General features: G+C 31.8%; 1 protein-coding gene across 1 annotated transcript in view; it reads left to right on the forward strand.

The window, feature by feature from the left end:
- Positions 1-18,337, forward strand: part of LOC121122241 (uncharacterized) — a 74,868-nt gene that overhangs the window by 9,658 nt on the left and 46,873 nt on the right. The gene's annotated exons all lie outside the window — the stretch shown is intronic.

Consider the following 18,337-nt stretch of genomic DNA (forward strand, 5'->3'; position numbering starts at 1 on the left):
GTGGGGGAAGGCCTGGCACCCACTGCACATGTATTCTTCGAGCATGGCGTCTCAGTGATATATAATCAGAGTGGCTTTGAGGGCCTTGGTGTTTGAATGACAGATACTACAGGTTTCCCCCTCGATATGTACACAGAAGGTGTAGTCGAGAGGGTCGGCATCAGAGCTGTTGGGAGGCCAAATGTGGAAAAAAAAGAGTTCAAAAGACTCATTCAAGAGAGTCTTGCAGCGGAAGACATGGGTGGCTTTCATTACTGGCGTCAAAAGTGGCCTCTCCGCCCTCACAAGAGTCATGCCACCCACTTTATCGATAGTTCTCAGAACAATCTGGTGTTAAATCCCGAGATCTATGACATGGGCCCTCAGGGACTTGAGAGGATTGGTCTAGTCCTGGAGACGCCCATTTGCTTGAAGTGTGCGAATGAAAATTTGTGTATCACGTCAAGTGTCATTTTCTCGACTTGTACGTAAGCTAGCTCAGGTTTGTTTACTCCTGTAAATAATTATTTATGTATTAACATATTGAAATATAAATTAATTTCAATCACTCAACTTTCATTATTTATTCAATTGGGAAATGTTAATATTTCAATGGATCAACCCGTATTTGGTTCATGCTTTGTTCCATATATGTATAAGTTATGACTGTTTCTATATGGCAGCACAAGAACTTTATGTCTATGTTTTTGTCTACTCACGTGTTTAAATATAAATTATTCTTTGATAGACTTTCTCAACATATTATATTTGTCTATTATATAATACTTTTGGGTTTATGAGAGAAAAATGGCAATGTCATAAAATTGTTAATGTACCTTTTTTTTTACATATAAGAGATTATGAAAGATATTTTAAAGATTTGGCCGGGTTTCCAGACTTCAAAGTTGAGTGGAAAATAAGCACCGATCTAGACAACAATTCATCTTCTATTGCCTCAGTGCGAAAAAAAAAATATTGAATTATTAGCTGATTTTTTTAACAACGTTCATTTCTTCGTTTCTCTTATTTGGTCCTTCAGAAGATATGTTTTACATAAGAACTTTAAATGTTATAAAAAATAATTTCCATAAATTTTCAAAATTTGTGGAATGGTAATTCAATAATTTTCTTACAATCATTAAATGTCGAATCACTATACAAAGAAAATTAATTTGGTCCTAAATTCAACCAGGGCGGATCACATTTAAAACATTTACACTTCTTGCTACATTTATGTCGAAACAAAGGGTCATTAGGGGCGTCCTCAGGATTATATATAAATGTGATTTTCTTTTGAAGGGGGGATTGTTGTTAGATTTTTTTAAACAAATCGAAAAATTACAATTTTTGGAAATTTTTATACAAAATCTATAGCTATTCACAAGAAAAATTAATTCAAAAAAATTTCAAAAATCCATAGCTATTCACAAAATATTTAATATTTGGAGACAAATTTCAAATGTAAAATTTTTTTGAAACAAATTTCAAATATTCAATTTTTGGGAAAAAAAAATTCAAAAATAACATTTTTTAAATTTCTAAAATGCACAGCTATTCACAAAAAAAATAATTTTTTTGAATTTTTTTTTAAAAAACCATTATTCATGAATTTAAATTAATAATTAAAAACATGTTTCAAATTAAAGTAATTTTAGGAAACAAATTTCAAATATTAAATTTTTTTAGAAAAATTCAAATATTAAAATTTTCAAATTTGAATTTTTTTTTTTAATTCCAAAAATTAATAGCCATTCACAAAAAAATCAATTTTTTGGAATTTTTTTTTTTAAATCCATACTATTCTCACAAAATTCAAATAATATTTTTTTATAAAAATTAAAAAATCCTTAATTTAAGTCAGCCTTCCCCCTGTTGACAACCCTGACCATACCTGAGATATCAAGGTAAGCTGTAATTTATTTTATTGATCCATCTCATACTTACATATATCCAAAACTTACCTAAATCTATCTAATGTGAAATGTCTATAGGTTATTATATCTATAAAATAATAACTTGCTTTGAAGCAGAGAGTAAGATAATTAAGTGAATCGCAGAGCGGATCTACCAACACACAAATGACATCATCACAAGCCAAAGAAGGACGACATAGAGTTTTCTGAGGTGTATAGGTAGGAAATCACAGTTTTAGGTTGTTTTGGGGCCAACATTTTTACTTGGGGTAATTTTTCTTGCAATTATTATTTTTTTTCTACATATACAAATTCCGTTTTTTTGATAGTTTAATTCAAAATATCTTTCATACATACAAGTTTGTATTCTGTAATTTTCCACCTTGAAGATTTTGTCGCATGACATATTTGTCACCCTTTCATAAGTCATGGAACGATTTATGGGAATCAAAACGAAGAATCGGGTGTTTTTTCTGTAATTGGAATCGGCATCAGGAAAATAATCTTCATTATGCCAGTCTAATTCTTATGTATCATTATATATTATTGTTATTTAACAATTTATTATTTTTTAGTTATGAAAAAAAATAATATCTTAAATAATCCGTCAAGATTTCTGTCAACCTTCATTATTTATTGAAGTAGTAAGAGTTCAGATTTCAATGAACCACCCGGTATAAGTATACCCTTTTGCTTTATGATTAGTTACATATGATGTCGAAACTATGCCTGTTGTCCAGGCAACACAAGAACCTTATGTTCCTATTTCTTTTCTACTCACGGCTTGAAATACAATAACCTATTCTTTGATGTACTTTTTCAACATGTTATTCTCGTGTATTGTATAATATTTTTGGGTTTATAATGAGATAAAAATAGCAATGTAATAAAATTATTTTTTATTGGGAATTATGGCATAGCAAGACAAAGAAGAATCTCAGACCATCTTCACACGGGAATAGGAAAGAGGGGAACTTCCAAAAAAGTGATAGACGTCCGTCTTAGTACTGTTTACAACACAGATTAAACCATCAACATTTTGGGCTATCCTCTGAGTCAAGTTGGAGTTTGCAAGCAAAACGTAAACAGAGATGCCGAATTTCGTGCCATTTTTCAGACTAAAATAAAACTGAGCTTCTCAGCTTTAAATGAAAATATGTCCTTAATAACTTTGTTAAAGTCCCTCGACACCTTATAGCTGCATGAGCAGAAAGGGAAGGAATAAAGGATCTTATTGTTCGAATATGTTATCTCTTTCATCCCCTGATCTCAAGGTGTTTCACTATTTCTGGTGAAGCGTATTCGAGAAGGAGACTAATTCTACTCACCATCCAAATTTTTAGTAGATCTTTAGTAGTTTCCACCCTCGTATCGAAACAGTTATCCCTGCGGTGATATGTCATATAAAATAAAAAAGTTGTGTAGTTGAAATTACTTTGCCATATTGTAAATACATTTTTTAAATTTATGAAGTAAAAAAACTCAGAATACTCTCTTTTTTTTTTTTGCATATAGATTTTTTAAAGAGAATTTAAGCACCCTGTAAAGAAATCACCCTTATTCGTCATTTCAAAAATGATGGGAAGGTACCTATGTGGAGGAGTATATTTTTTGATAAAGTTTGACGTACATTTATAGCAATATTTATTGTATCTCTAAACCTTTCATCCAAAAAGAAAAAGAAAAAAAACTGCACATGATACTAAAGCTTGCCAATTTCGACATTATATCCAAATGTTGCAATATTCTATAATTAATAGTTGGGCTATTCATGTCTTGATAAGCTTTTGTTTAGTTAAATAAATAGTGAGAATGTTTAGAACGTTAATGAGGAACAAGATTTAACAAATCAACAGCTGAACAGTACAAATTATTATGCACTTTAGAGGCTTTCGAGATCCATTGCAAGAATGTTATTGTTTTGTTGTGTTTAAAAATATTTAGAAATACTGGTTCCCAAGTTAAAGTACTTTGAAGGGATCCGTACTCACTGAAAATCATTCTTTAAGTTAATTATCATCAAAGTAAACTAACCTACCACTATTAGCGAAACTCCTTGTCATCCAATAGGAAACAATTATTACATTGTAAAGTTCAAAAAGTTGGCAATGAACTGAAATTGATTCTTTTTCAAAAAATGAACAAATAATAATATTTTTACTTGCTCAAGTAAGTTATATTTACTATAGGTGTCTTCATTTTCCTGTGTATTATACACACATAGTATGTTTTCTCATTTCCCCGGAAATTGTCTTTGAGCAGGAAATATTGGGATCCCGTTAGGAAATAATCAATACAGATAAGTTTGTGTATTTCTTTTCATATATTACGAAGAATGAATAAGTTCTACGCTAGTCGTAGTCAAACTGGGTCTTGCAAAAGTTTTGAGACTAAAATAAACAAATTAAACAATGATGTATGACTTTTTATACATATAATATCCAAAAAGATTGTATTAATATAATCTTACTAATGATAATGTCTCTTCTCTAACGGCTTCCAGCCGGTGGAATTTGCAGTAGGTTTCTGACATGGGAACAAACCCATTACTCATTGATAAATTTCCTTAAGATCTTAACATTTGAGTGTTGGATTTTAAAGGATTTTGACTTTACTTATCATTAGACACTTTAATCCAGGGAATTCATTTCTGGTGATTGGAGATACCAAGAATTCATAAAAAAAAAAAATGGATCACTTTTTCACCGTCACTGTCGTAAAGAGTGGTACTTTTTGGGGTCGTGGAGAGATACCAGCACCTTCTTTGATGCGTCTTGACATGGGCATCTATAACCATCTCCGTCATAGAGAGATCCGATTGGTTGCTCTTTAATGGATTCGACTACACCTACAAAAGTCAATTTTCTTGGACAACCACTCCTGGGAGCTTCTCCCAGATCCTCGCCCTTATCCAGGCGCTCCTTGACATAGTATAAGTTTGCCTTTAAGCTATATTTGGCTGCAGTAACTGTTTTGGAGATATTCTGGGGTCAAGCTAGGTTCCAATCTTTCACCTTTGTTGTTCTTGCAACATGATAATAAACTCTAATGTTTTGAATTTAACGTGAACAAAAAGGGAAGATTCAACTGAAATGTTATTAGAACAAGGTTAGGTAACACGGAAGGGAAAACAGAAATTATTTATTAAGTAACTCTAACCTTTCTTTATAGTGACGTCATTGGTTAAATTTGTGTGTGTAAATGTAGTAGCTAAAAGTTAAAAATGAAGTAATCTAATATTGTTTTTCAAATAATTTATTACTAATTTTTGCTATATTTAGGGGTTTTCAATTATTCTGCATAGTTATATTCCTAATTTAGGATCCCAGTGACGTCTTCCGCTATGATAGTAAATTTTCAGAAAGAAGAAAAAAGAAGGAAATTGATGTAGAAGACGTTGACTTATCAAGTTTTACAACTTGTCTGAAATTTTTTTGCACAACTATTATAGCTTGGGCTGTTTTTTTGAGCTCGCAGGTCAACCTTTTTTTAATTATGTTTACCCAATCCGACTATTATAAGGTAAATGATGAACAAACTAATTTTGTATGAATTGTATAACGTGAAATGAAACTTATATTTTGAAAGAATCATATGTAGGATTTCTGGGAACTCCGCATAGGGTAAAACCCCAATAAATCCCAGAATATAACTCCTTGTGCCTTCTGATTGAAAGGCCCAATAAAAATATTATGGTTAAATATCAATTTCCTTATACTCAATTAGATTTTTTGATAAATATTCTCTAATGTGAGTTTGATGCTGTATTCAATAAAGAAACGATGGACATTTTGATTGATTATGATGTAATAGTAGAAGGGGGAATTAAAGTTAAATGAAAGTCATTCAAAGCATTTTAATGTATGAATAGGATCTTTGTGATCCTTCCATTTACATAGAACATAGAGTTTGAATGATTAATAATCTTTCAAACTCTACCGAGTGGTGCAATATAATATGAACACTTTGAATTTTAAACTTCAACAAGATATTTTATGAATTAAAATGGAATTTCAACAAAATAAGTATAATAAATAGATGTGTTTGAGCTCTACTAATCATGAATGATGTAGTCGACCTAGCATCCATGATGTCTGCCAGGAGGCGGATGAAGGGCTGACACCCGCTGCAGATGTAGTCCTCTGTCATGGCGTCCCAATACTGACTGACTGTGGTTTTGAGGACCTTAGTGTTTGAATGGTAGATACTGCAGGCCTTTCCCTCGTCATATACCCAAAAGCTGTAGTCGAAGGCATTGGCATCAGGACTGTAGAAGGGGTGGGGGGAGGCCAAAAGTGACAAAAAAGAGTACAAAAGACACATTGAAAAGAGTCTTGAAACGGAGCATATGTGTTTCTTTCATTGCTGATGTCAAAAGTGGACTCTCCACCCTCATAAGGCTCTTCAACCCCACTTTTTCATAGCTCTCTGGACAGTCTAGAGTGAATCCTTGAGATCTCTTTCAGTGGCTTGAGGGGATTGGCATGGGCTGATTTCGTTAACTCATCTGGATTAAGTTTGGCATTTTTGATAGAGCCCTTCCTCCTCTCCAACGTTTCGGACATGCTACGGTGTACATAGTGGTCCTTTAGACGCCCAACTGTTTGAAGTACAGGAATAAAAGTTCGTCAATCACGTTCAAGTGTCATTTGCTCAACTTGTGCCTAAACTAGAGAGCTCAAGTTCATTTTGTTTTGTAACTCATTGTTAAGACTTTAATATATCGAAATTTGAATTGATTTCAATCACTCAACCTTCTTAATTATTGAATTAGTAAGTGTTCAGATTTCAATGGACCACCCTGTACTATATTGTGGACAATTTTCTCCGCACGTAATATATTATCTTTCTATCTCTTAATCATGGATATTTTTAGCGAAAAGTTGAAATTCAATCAACACAACAGAACTTTTATAAGTTAATTTCTTCTTTAGCGAAGCAACGTGAATGAGATATTATTGGAGTACTAGGATTCAGACTATTATTATTATGGAGGCTCTGGAAAGTAGAAGAAGCTGTGAGATCGTCTTGGGTATAAGGGGAAGAGAGAATCAAAGTCGATCCGTGTACTAAGAGGTGCTCCCAGAGGAGATTGCATTTCATTGTCATAGATGAAAATAATACCTACGATCCACCGGTTTGTTTAAAAAAACTGAAAATTAACTTGATCAACCTGACAATTCTGAAGAATATTTGAGAGGAAACCCCACAAACCTTATCTATCATTAATGATAGAGGCAGGAATTACTCCGATATCGATCTTCAATCCTACTGTAAGTCACTAATTATTCCTAAACAAATCTATTAGCAAGGTAAGCAATTAACATCACCATATCACACTTTGGTAGATAATAAATACAAAACACCACTCCTTATCTACCAATGATAGAGGTAGAAATTACTCAAATGTCAATTCTCAATATTACTCAGAGTCCGACAAGGACTTACACTTATAACTCATAACTCTCCGGCATTCATGAGCAAAAACGTTCATCATTACATTTGATAGTTTATACGTATAATATGTTCTCTCTTCATATGTACAATATGTATGTATTTCCCTTTGAACTTTCAAGTGATACCCCAAATAAACCAGATTGTAAGATACTAACAGAGAAATTGTAACTTTTAGAGGGTCAATCATCGACTCTTTTCTGCTCTTTATTAACTTTTAATGTAGATGGCGTTAGTGTAGCATTAGTAAATAACTATTACTAATTATGTCTTCATTTAGTAGAAAAATAAATGTATTTATGAGATTCTTCCCCTAGTTTTATTAAGTATTCCATTACTCAGCAGTGATGGTTTTAAAATATTCATATAAAATAATACAATTGTATTAATATTCTATTAAATTTAACAAAAAAAATAACAAATATCATAAAAAAATATCATCTTATTTGAAACTTTATACTTCCTTGATTTTGTGTACAGTTTATGATAACTAAAGCTTTCGATTTAAATCAGGGGTTTCAAACTTTAGCAATATTTGTGATTGTCAAAAAAGTTCTACGGTAAACCTTCACAAATAAATGATTAAAGGAACAAACATATGACTACAAAAAGTCGTTCTCTCTTCGTGCATATATATGTATATTATATATACAAATTCTTGTACTAGAGAGTACCTTAATCTTTATTAAAAACTTTTTTTTTTAAATAAATACATATAATACCCAAAAACTTTCATGTGAGTAACATCCCATCATTAATTAAATGTATTTTATATGCTTTGTTCTTATCAATAGTTGCAAAATGGATAAATGCAAAAATTTCATAATATTCAAAGAAAAAACAATGGAAAATTAATTTGCATTAGTCTTTTCTATTCTTTGAAAGACTCCCATGACTCTTGTAATTCAATTCATTTTAATCTACCTTTACAAGATGTACATATTATGTACTAATAGAAAACACATTATCAAGGTACTTTCATGTCAGTAGATCAAATCTATATTGTAAAAAGTATAATATGTCTATTTTTTGAAATATCAGTGCTTAAAGTTTTCAAAATCAAGATATGTCAGGCCGTTACCTTAATTGCATTACACAACCTTTCTTCCAAAAAGAAACCCCCAAAAGAACCCAATTTGTTTCGTAATTAGCTAATTCATCTTCCCAATTATGAAATTATTATTCCATGATTGTCGATTATTGTTCATGGCTTACAAAGAGCCAATCCAAATTCAACCAATCAACGTTCAGATCAGTCATTAGGAGAAAAGAATCAGAAACTTAGACGGATGATATCGAAATACAGGTATATTTTGGTGTTAATAAAGTAATACCGTGATGTAATCACATGGGCTGAACTAATAAGAGATTTACAGAAACGAATATGTTAGTCGTTGTAAGTAAATATAGCTACGTCTGCTGAATTAATAATTGAAAACTTATTCGAGAAATGGGATCAATAATAAGGTTGTTATTGAGTTGTTACACATAAATGAATATAGATGATTAAAAAAATGGTTAAAAAATATTGGTAGAAAAACTTTTAATTTAATGACATCTTTAATATACTCAAAAATATTTACAATATACTCTTCAATTTTGATATGTTTCTTTGATCTGATGTACAAACTTCCGTATCATAGTTTTTCTTCTAATTACTTTGCCGAACATGATCCATAATCTCTGTGACAAAATTTCGTATAAATACATTTAGCATGTTATCAGAAATAGCGTTTACTTTAGTACGGAAACTACAACCAATCTGCATTTTATTAAGGCTTTCACTTCCACTTACTGAGTAGTGTAAATAGAAAATAAAGATTCATTGCTTACTTAATTTATAATTCATTTTCGGAGGATATGATTCTTCTAAATGTCTTCGTGGAAATAGCTTACGAATAAAACATATAACTTTGATGGTGTAGAGAGGCTTTTCACCTCTACATATCATAAGGAATTCAGCATTAGAGGTGTCTCGGTATTAGATGGGTAAGTCTAATCGGTCCTCACTTTTTGATGGTCTTTATCTATTTTTCTCTCATTGGGATTTGATGGAAACTATAATGTATTTGAGTAGTAAATATATGAAATTATTGAAAATAAGTAGGGAACAAAATGACGACTAAATTTTTTCTCTTGTTCCTATCCTTCTCCTGAGTAATCCATGTTTTAGCATAGCTAAGATAATTAATAATTTTGATAATATTTTTTAACTTATAAAAAGTTTTCAAAAAGTTTTGTTTCTTGAATTGTTCTATATCACAAAAAAAGGAAAAAAAGCCAGAACAATTAGATGCCCCATGTATAGTGCGCACCCTTTTTTACATTTTCAAAAAGGAAAGATTAAAATTTTCTTTAGGTCAGCTTTAGAAACAAACTTACTAATGATTTTTATAGGTTAGAATAATCATCAATTATATATGTAAAATAATAACCATTGATGTATTTTTATCTTAATTGACAAAATTAATAACTTGGGTGTCCTTTCAAACTTTAAACTAAATGTGCTTCTTAAAGATGACATCGTAGATGAATGAAATTTTCCATGGGTTATTTTCCTACAACATGACAACTTTTCCGAACTAGTTGTAATCGAAATTCGAAAAAAGTTGGAAAAAATCCATCTTAGTCCTCCATAGTGGGACAGCGTGTTAGAGGAGTTTGTGCCGACGTGTAAAGGCTGTGATTCATAATGAGGGTGGCCATATTGAGTGAAAAAAGTTTTGCAAAAGCCTTGTTTATATTATTTTTTTTTACTATTATTGGAAATTTAAAATTATTGATGTATTTATATTTCCATTTCTCGAGTCTATGTTTTGCTTCCCTACCCTGTATATGATAATTAATAACTATTCTCTGAATAATATTAGCAGTTGGCAAAAATAATTTGCCCTTCACTTCCGTCAATCGAGGTTAAGGGGGGGATAAAAAAACTAATCGTGTTTGTATATCTAGGTGTATAGTTATGTACACATATTTAGATGTCTGGGACATCAATATGTTCCTGTAAAATGATACCTCTATATCACTAACCAGCCGTTATCATAGTCAAAAAAGAAAAAAAGCAGAAGCTGTTCAACAGCAAAGTAAATATCAATTGATCAAATCTCTTAACAATGAAGTACAAAAAATTATAATGGAAAATATGGAACAAAGTACTATAAATAAATAAAACTATCGTTTAAATAAATAATTTCAAAAAGTTATTGCAAAGACATATTCATTCGTCAAAGAATTACAAATTTTCATATTTGTCAGATGAAAAAATGTCTCAAAATCCGGGTTTTTGGTCTTTATATCCGGATCGGCTTATGCTATTAAAAAATCGAGACTTTATATCTGCGTGTCAGTATAACTGAACGGGTTCCATTGTATGTTTTTATAATAAAATTTGAGGGACAAGGGGCTTGGCCTTCTTTCAAACTCTCCCTAAGCCTTTTTCTACTCAAGAGTTACTGAGTGTGGACACTTTACAAAGTACAGATTACTTCCAATTTTCATAAATACTAGAGTGAATGATAACCTTTTTACGCCATTAACCCCTTTCAATACAGTGCATATAATGATCATGACCTTTCCATGGCCCTATTGACAGATCCGAATTTACAGATAATTTGAATTTGACCCTTAAATTAAATTTCATTATTAACATGAAAGGAAGATCCACCAAACCTCAAATTATTCAAACATCCTTCATATCTGATATGCAATAAAAGTTTGATTATGAAGTCTATTAAAAAGTGTAAGACCATCAAGACCTCGGAAAGTAATCATGGTAAATTATAGATTTTGTATAGCCATATCCGTTAATGAGGCACATTATCCCTTCAGTGAATTGTCCCTTTACTTAGACGCGTACAATTTTTAATAACACATGTCCTATAAAAATTCGATATTTGTTTTTATTTATGTAATAAGGGCTACAAAGTAATTTATTTTTGATGATGACTTAACAGGATGTGACAAATCAATGACGTGCCCAATAGGTATACCGGGTGTTCTAAAAGTAGTATTAATACTACCATTTAAAAAATCTTTGACGATATAAGTATAAACTTTTTAGTATATTTTTCCAATATATACTTAAGGGTTCAACATTTGAATTCCTCAGGATCTTACACTTACGGGAAATCCCGCATCTAATGATTGACTATATAAATCTGTCAAGATATAAAAAACGAGCATGTAAATTTGTTACTTGAGTGTTATAAATATTGGAAAAAAACTAAAAACTAAAGATAAAAAATGCTCCAAAACTGAGAAGAAACAAATTGAACACAAACTAAACATGGACAAAAGTGCAAAATATTCTTATTAGTTCTGTAAAGGGATCTAAGAAAGTTCGCCTTGCAAAATTTGCGTTTGGGAAGTTTATCGTATGATGACTTGCCTTAGGAAAATTTGTCTTGGACAAGACTCGCCGGGCACAAGAATATTTTCTCTTTATTGAATACAAATATTATTTACAGTAAGTAAATGAAGGCAATTTATTTCTTCAATAGTAATTCTTATAAATTTATAGCAAATGGTATTTTTTTAACTATTAATTTAAATATTTAAGAATTGGAGTCGTGAATTTTTAATAGAATTGCATCGGAATCAACATTGAAAATTGTTAGGAGTCGTCCCATCAGTAGCTTCAATACTATTTTTAGCTTTATTTTATGTTCAATATATCTTCCTTCATAAGCTATAACAGCTTCGACATGCTGGCAAACATATTGGCAATACTCTACCAAAAGGGCGACTATGCTGGGTAACTCATTTTTTCTAAAAATCATAATAAAGAGATATCAATTCAACAAAATGATGGGTTTGCTTTGACCTCTATCTATCAATGTCAAAATCTCGGACTATATGTTTTTTTAAAAGAGCACTAGCTAATTACACGAGCTTTCAAGGATCCGAAAAACGGATTTGATGGATAAGGATTGGAAAGTTGGTTTAGGGATCATCATGATACCTAAAAAAATGTAAAGAAAGTATTTACATTCTAATTTATTTTGTAACACATTGTTTTAAAAGTTTTTTTGATTCCTATTATATTCATTTTAATGTACAAATCGTGATAAGATATTAACTATTTACATCTTATGCATCCACCGCAAAAAAGGTTTCACTTTGCAGGATGAGGGATCTTATTAAATATCAGTAATAAAAGGTAAAACAAAAATGGAAGATAAAGAAGGGGAGGACATACGAATGAGGGCTAAATGTATGTATAATCAAGGATGTAAACGTATGCACATAATATATCAATCAATTCCACAGAAAATCCATCTCAAAGAGTATTCATTTATGTACGTTACATTAGATAATGATGTTTACAGTAAATATTAGGTACATATCACATCGAGTTAAGGAAAGGTCTACAGTGTGGTTAAATAAAACTTGCAGTAGCATTTAATTACATCATATAATGCTTGATGTGTTTCAAATCAGGGTTTAGGGTAGAAAACGGGTCCATAGATTGAGACTGGATGAAAATCTATCCACGAATTAAAAACGGTTAAACTACAATCAACAATCTAAAGCTGGGCTCTTGGCCAAATATTAGACCGAATCAATCTCGAAGAAATCCCCTATTAGTATCATTGGAATGTTACATATATTTTTTATTTATAACTTAATGTGGCCGCTTTCAGTCTGAATATCAGCTTTCACAACAGGACGTTTGAAGATGAGGCAGGCATTGACGACCAGATCATGGTCAAGGTCAGCCATATCACACCTGATGAAGGCCTTCAGTTCGTCCACGTTTCTGTGGCTGAGCTTGCAAATCTTTGTATCCAAGTATTCCCGCCCTAAAAAACAAATTAGTTAATGTAGTCCCAAACGGAAGAGTTTAGTGACCACTGCTAAACATCTTGATCCAGTTTGTAGTCGCCTTCAGACTGTTTAGAAGACGTTGGCCATAGAGGGATTCATTGTGTTAAGGACTCTTTGTACGCGAATAATTCAAAGACAGATAGTTCTAGGGAGCTAAAGTGGTGGCCATCAGATTTGTTGTCATGTAAGAACTATAAATTGGTTCAGTTTGTGCAAATCAAATAATTGAAACCGGATGGGTTCCGGAAAGCTAACGTTTAAAAGATCTCGATGCTGTTTGAAGTTGACTTCATAATGTTTATCAGTGGCTTTGGCTTTCATAGAATCAGTTAGAAGATGTCACTAGAAGGGCCCTCAGAAAGTCTTGGAATATAATAAAGGTTGAATAATTAATTACACCTAGCCGCTTTAAAATGAAATTCAAAAGATTTTTTTAAAAATTAGAACTTGTTTATAACTCATTAGCTAACCCTACTAATGAATTTGAGCACTTTCAGTCTCAATTACACGCTGTACGCGACCCCGGAACATTTTACAAACGTTGACAACGTAGTGGTTCGAGATTGATCGCCACTATTTCTCAACTAATGGCATTAGGGACTCAATAATGCTGTGACGTTGTAATCTTGTCAACCTAAGGAAGCACTTTTGTTTGCAAATTCATCCAGTAATCCTTGCTAGTCAATCTGTATTTAAGGGGGACCCAAATTGGCTTCATTTTGTGACCTTCAGATGAAATAATGCCGAGCATCCTTACTAAGGCTGGATGTTTGGTAGTGGACACTTCAATAAGGCTTGATGTTTGGTAGTGGACACTTCAAGGAGGTTGCAGTTGACTTCCTAAAACATACAACCCGATAATTTTGCCTAATGTACACAGTATCCACTGTAAATGTCTTCTCGTCCGAAAAGAACAAAATTCGGTTTCAGTGATACCTTAGGTCATTGTAAAGCTTTTCTAACCAATCAAATCATAATTGTTGTTTATGTTGAGTGAGCAAGGGTCGTTCAATATAACCTTTTTTTTTTTTTACAGCATTGGAATTCGTGGAACGGCTCACCGACCGCTACTATGACGATTGTTGATGTCTTCACCATTGTTGACCTTAACCCTGACCCTCCGGACGGTGGTTCTGCAGTCTTTACAATATCAGAATTGCTAAAATTGCCACTTCTTACCTACTTAGCTCTCTTTCCGTTAATATTTATTCTAGAGACTTGGTAATTAAGATGTTCAAAAGGTAAACAATCAACCGTTCTTGTTTGGTGAGGCTACTATTTGCAAAAAAGTTAACCAAAATATCTCCCAACGCAATTAAAGCCATGTTTTAAAGCTTTTTGACGGCCCGGTAAGTGTATCAATGCTATGCATTCTTAGTTTGCTTCCGACATGGACAACGGTCTGCTGGCACAAATTCCTGTTCTTGGAGAGCACAGTCATTGGAGTATCATGTTTGACCTCCACCTAATCCTTAAAACAAGCCAAAAATATATGTGTGAGCTTTTGGTCACTTCTTGGCTTATATTATTTTTGTCGACTTTGACTATGGCTTTAACTTCTTTTAGAATATGATAAGCCGTCTTCTTTGGTGACAGTGTGTAGTAAAATAAACCACGTTTGGAGCAGATTGTTAAAGAAACAACAACAATAAATACAGAGTGGTTACCCAAAACTTGAAGGAGCATGGGTAAATTAAGAAAAACGTAAATTTAATAGAATCAAGTAAAAAAAACTCAAAACTAATTTGTGAATTGTTTTAATACTATATTTACAACCAAAAACAGGAAGACATTATTCTCGAAGGCACACAAAGTCCAAAGGATTGAAGTCAAGGCTGGAAGAGGGCCACATGATGACAGGCCCCAATTCTATAGAAGTTTAGTTTTGGGTTTTCTTGGCTTATGGGCAGTGCTGGACTTTTTAATGTTGTAGGCAATCTGGATGGAGATGCCAACGGTCTCTCCAGCATTCTTGTCACTGACCCCAGCACAGAGAACATCACAAACGCGTTGCCATTTTGGCTATTAGTCCAACATTTTTACACTTAGAGACATAAGATAAAAATGAAACTTGTTCATTTTTTGTTTCAACTATCGTTTGGTTGCGCAATGAAAACTTTTAATTAAAAATAGCCGCTAAAAAATTGTGACTAAATGATACTGCAAGTTTTGGTTACTTAATCTGTAGAGTTTCTTGCAATCTTTCTTCTGCAACAAATTTCACCTATCTAGCTTTTCAAAATAATGAAATGCAGACGTTTTAAGTTTAGTTTCAATTTATCTAAGTAAGATGGAACTAGTAAAAGATAGTTATCGGACGTAGTTCCAATACTACATACATAAAACGTAGTCATAAACAACACACGAATTTAAAATAAAGACTGACTTGGAAATATAAATTGTATTATAATAAATAAAGATAGAATGCATGAAACTTCTTTTTTTCCAATATTTGTCCCTCTAGAAAGATTTTATTTATGTGAAGAGGATCGAGTTACATGCAGGCTTGGTAAACCTTTCTACGTGGGATATATATATATACATAATACTCTATATAAATAACACCATAAATTATATATCAGAGGGGTTTTAAGCAATAAATCAGAGGCCCTCAATCATTTTAAAAGTATTATCTCAACCTTCCACTCAAAAGAACATATATTTATTTATGTATACATACATATATGTAAAAAAAAGGGGAAATATTCTAATGAGCTGTTCTTTGAATACTTTAACTAATTTATAATTTTTTCTTGTAAAAAAGGAAGATGATTTTTTATTCCAATTCTTTTTCATCATCCCTCTTCGTCTTCAGTCTAAAAGGGGAGAATAGGGTTAATTTAGAGTAAAAATAAAATGGAGTAAATATATCTACCTCCATGGATGTAATGAAGACATAAATTACAGACATTTCAACAACCCCTTCACAGGATTGAATTGTTTCTATACAAGTATCCAAAGCATCCCATATATGTCTTAATAGATGACTACTTACTCTGCCATGTCAAAGATGTTGTTTACTAGTCAAAAAGTAATGTAATTAGAACTTCTGTTCCTACATTTTACGTAATTGACCCGAGTGAGACCTGTATTTAACAACCAGCACGATTTTTGCTTTAAATGGATTTTCTCCCAAACTAATCCTCCCATTTTAATAAAAACTAATGTTTAATGTAAACTGTATCAATATAATTGCATTTGGTGTGAATAGCGGTCTCAATTCTACGTTAGAAACAGAACCAGGTTTTGATGACAGTCTCCTTTGACAGATTCTAGAATTCCTCCTGGATCCTGGGCATCAGGTCAAATTTTGTGTTGCTTGGTGTGTAGGTCAAGTGTGTTTCACAGAAAGAAGTCTGTGGAGTTGAGGTACAGTGAGCTTGGAGGCAAAATAGCAACATAACTTTCTTTTTTATAAATCGTGACAATCAGGCTGTAGTCGGTGTAACAAAGTGGACAGGGTTTCAATATGGAGGCCAGACTCTACAGGTGGTTTTTTTTTTTTGGCAATTAAGACAGTAACTATCATGCCTTGAAGTTGTGAAGAACGTGGGTGTGCTGTCGAAAATAAATATTATCAATAAATAGTCTGACATTTTCTTTTATCAAATTAAACCTATAAGTATTTATAGTTGCGATTTGTAGAAACCGGTAAATTGCTTCAATTTCTATTTATTTCTATTATAAAAACAGTGAGCTTGGAGGCCAAATAGGGTGCAACAGCGAAACTTTCTTTATTTATAATGTGTGGCAATCAGGCCGTAGCTCCAATAACAAATTGGACGAAGTTTCAATATGGAGGCGATATTCTAAAGTGATTTGTTTTTTTTTTTGGAACTACGTTCATTAACTATCAGGTCTTGGAGTAGTGAAGAACGTGTGTTTGCCGCCGAAAATAAATGGTGTGACATTGTATAGTATGAAATCAAACTAATTCCAAATTATCTCTTTAGTTTATATTGGTGCGATTTGTGGGGATTTTTTAAACTCATTGTTATCATTTAAAAATAAATTGATGCCATCAGATTTAGTGTCCTGCAATAATTTTAAATTCATACATTTTGTACCAATCAAGTAATTAAAGCCGGATTTCCTCCAGAAAAATCCCCATTTCTAAGATCTTTGCAAAATTGTTTATAAATAATGATCTAATCAACTAATCTTACAGAACTATAAAATAAGATATATTCCCAATTAAATCCATCTACCCAGCATTTACATCTTATTGAGTTAAACCTATATAAACATGATGAGTTTCTAAAAGTTATATCATATACATTGTGCTTCATATAATAGGGTTATCTAATCAGCAACACCATTTTCTCAAAGTATAAATTATTTTCCCGTCTCGTGGGTGAAACTTTTTTTTTTCAAGAGATGAGTCTACTATTAAATATACTCGTACGTACGGGAGTGGTTGAGAGTTTTGTAATAGAAATACAAAATGATTTATGATTAATTTTATCAAATATCTATAATTAATGGTATTTCCTTTGTAAGTAAATGTGACATGAACGAGTAAATTGAAACTAAAGAAGGAATTATTTTAAATGTACATTAGTGTAATAACATTTTAAGTCATTTTTTATTAAATTATTTTCCTGAAATATAAAAAGACACACTGTTACTGCAAAATTACAAAAATTACCTTTGTTTTATTTTAATATGAAAAAAATTCACGCATCAACTAATTTATAATTCAAATATACATGATACAGTCAAATCCGGATATAAGAAAAGTATGCTTATAGACAACGTTCTCTCAGATACCAGTTTTTTAATGGATAAAAAACTTCGCTTAGAAGAAACAGGATTGGCGGACACCAATATTTTTTAGTGCGTGTTTGTTTTTTTATTAAATTCATTTCACATTGCTTTTCAATCAACACGGATACATATCATGGATGCCCTCGAAAAACACTTTTGCTGAAAGATAAGCTAAATTTTTTGATGATTTGTCAAGAAACAGGATATGATTAAACACAGGTTGCTTCAAAATGCCGAGTTTCAAAATTAATTAAATACATAAGTATCCCAAAATTTTAGCTTTTATTTAATACTTACGATATAAAACAAATCCGAATATACTCTAATATTCATTTGAAAAATACCAGTGTCCTTTATCTCAATATGACTGTATAGGTAAATAAAATATTATTTTA

Source organism: Lepeophtheirus salmonis, chromosome 7 (genome assembly GCF_016086655.4).
Source record: "Lepeophtheirus salmonis chromosome 7, UVic_Lsal_1.4, whole genome shotgun sequence".
Classification (NCBI taxonomy): Eukaryota; Metazoa; Arthropoda; class Copepoda; order Siphonostomatoida; family Caligidae; genus Lepeophtheirus; species Lepeophtheirus salmonis.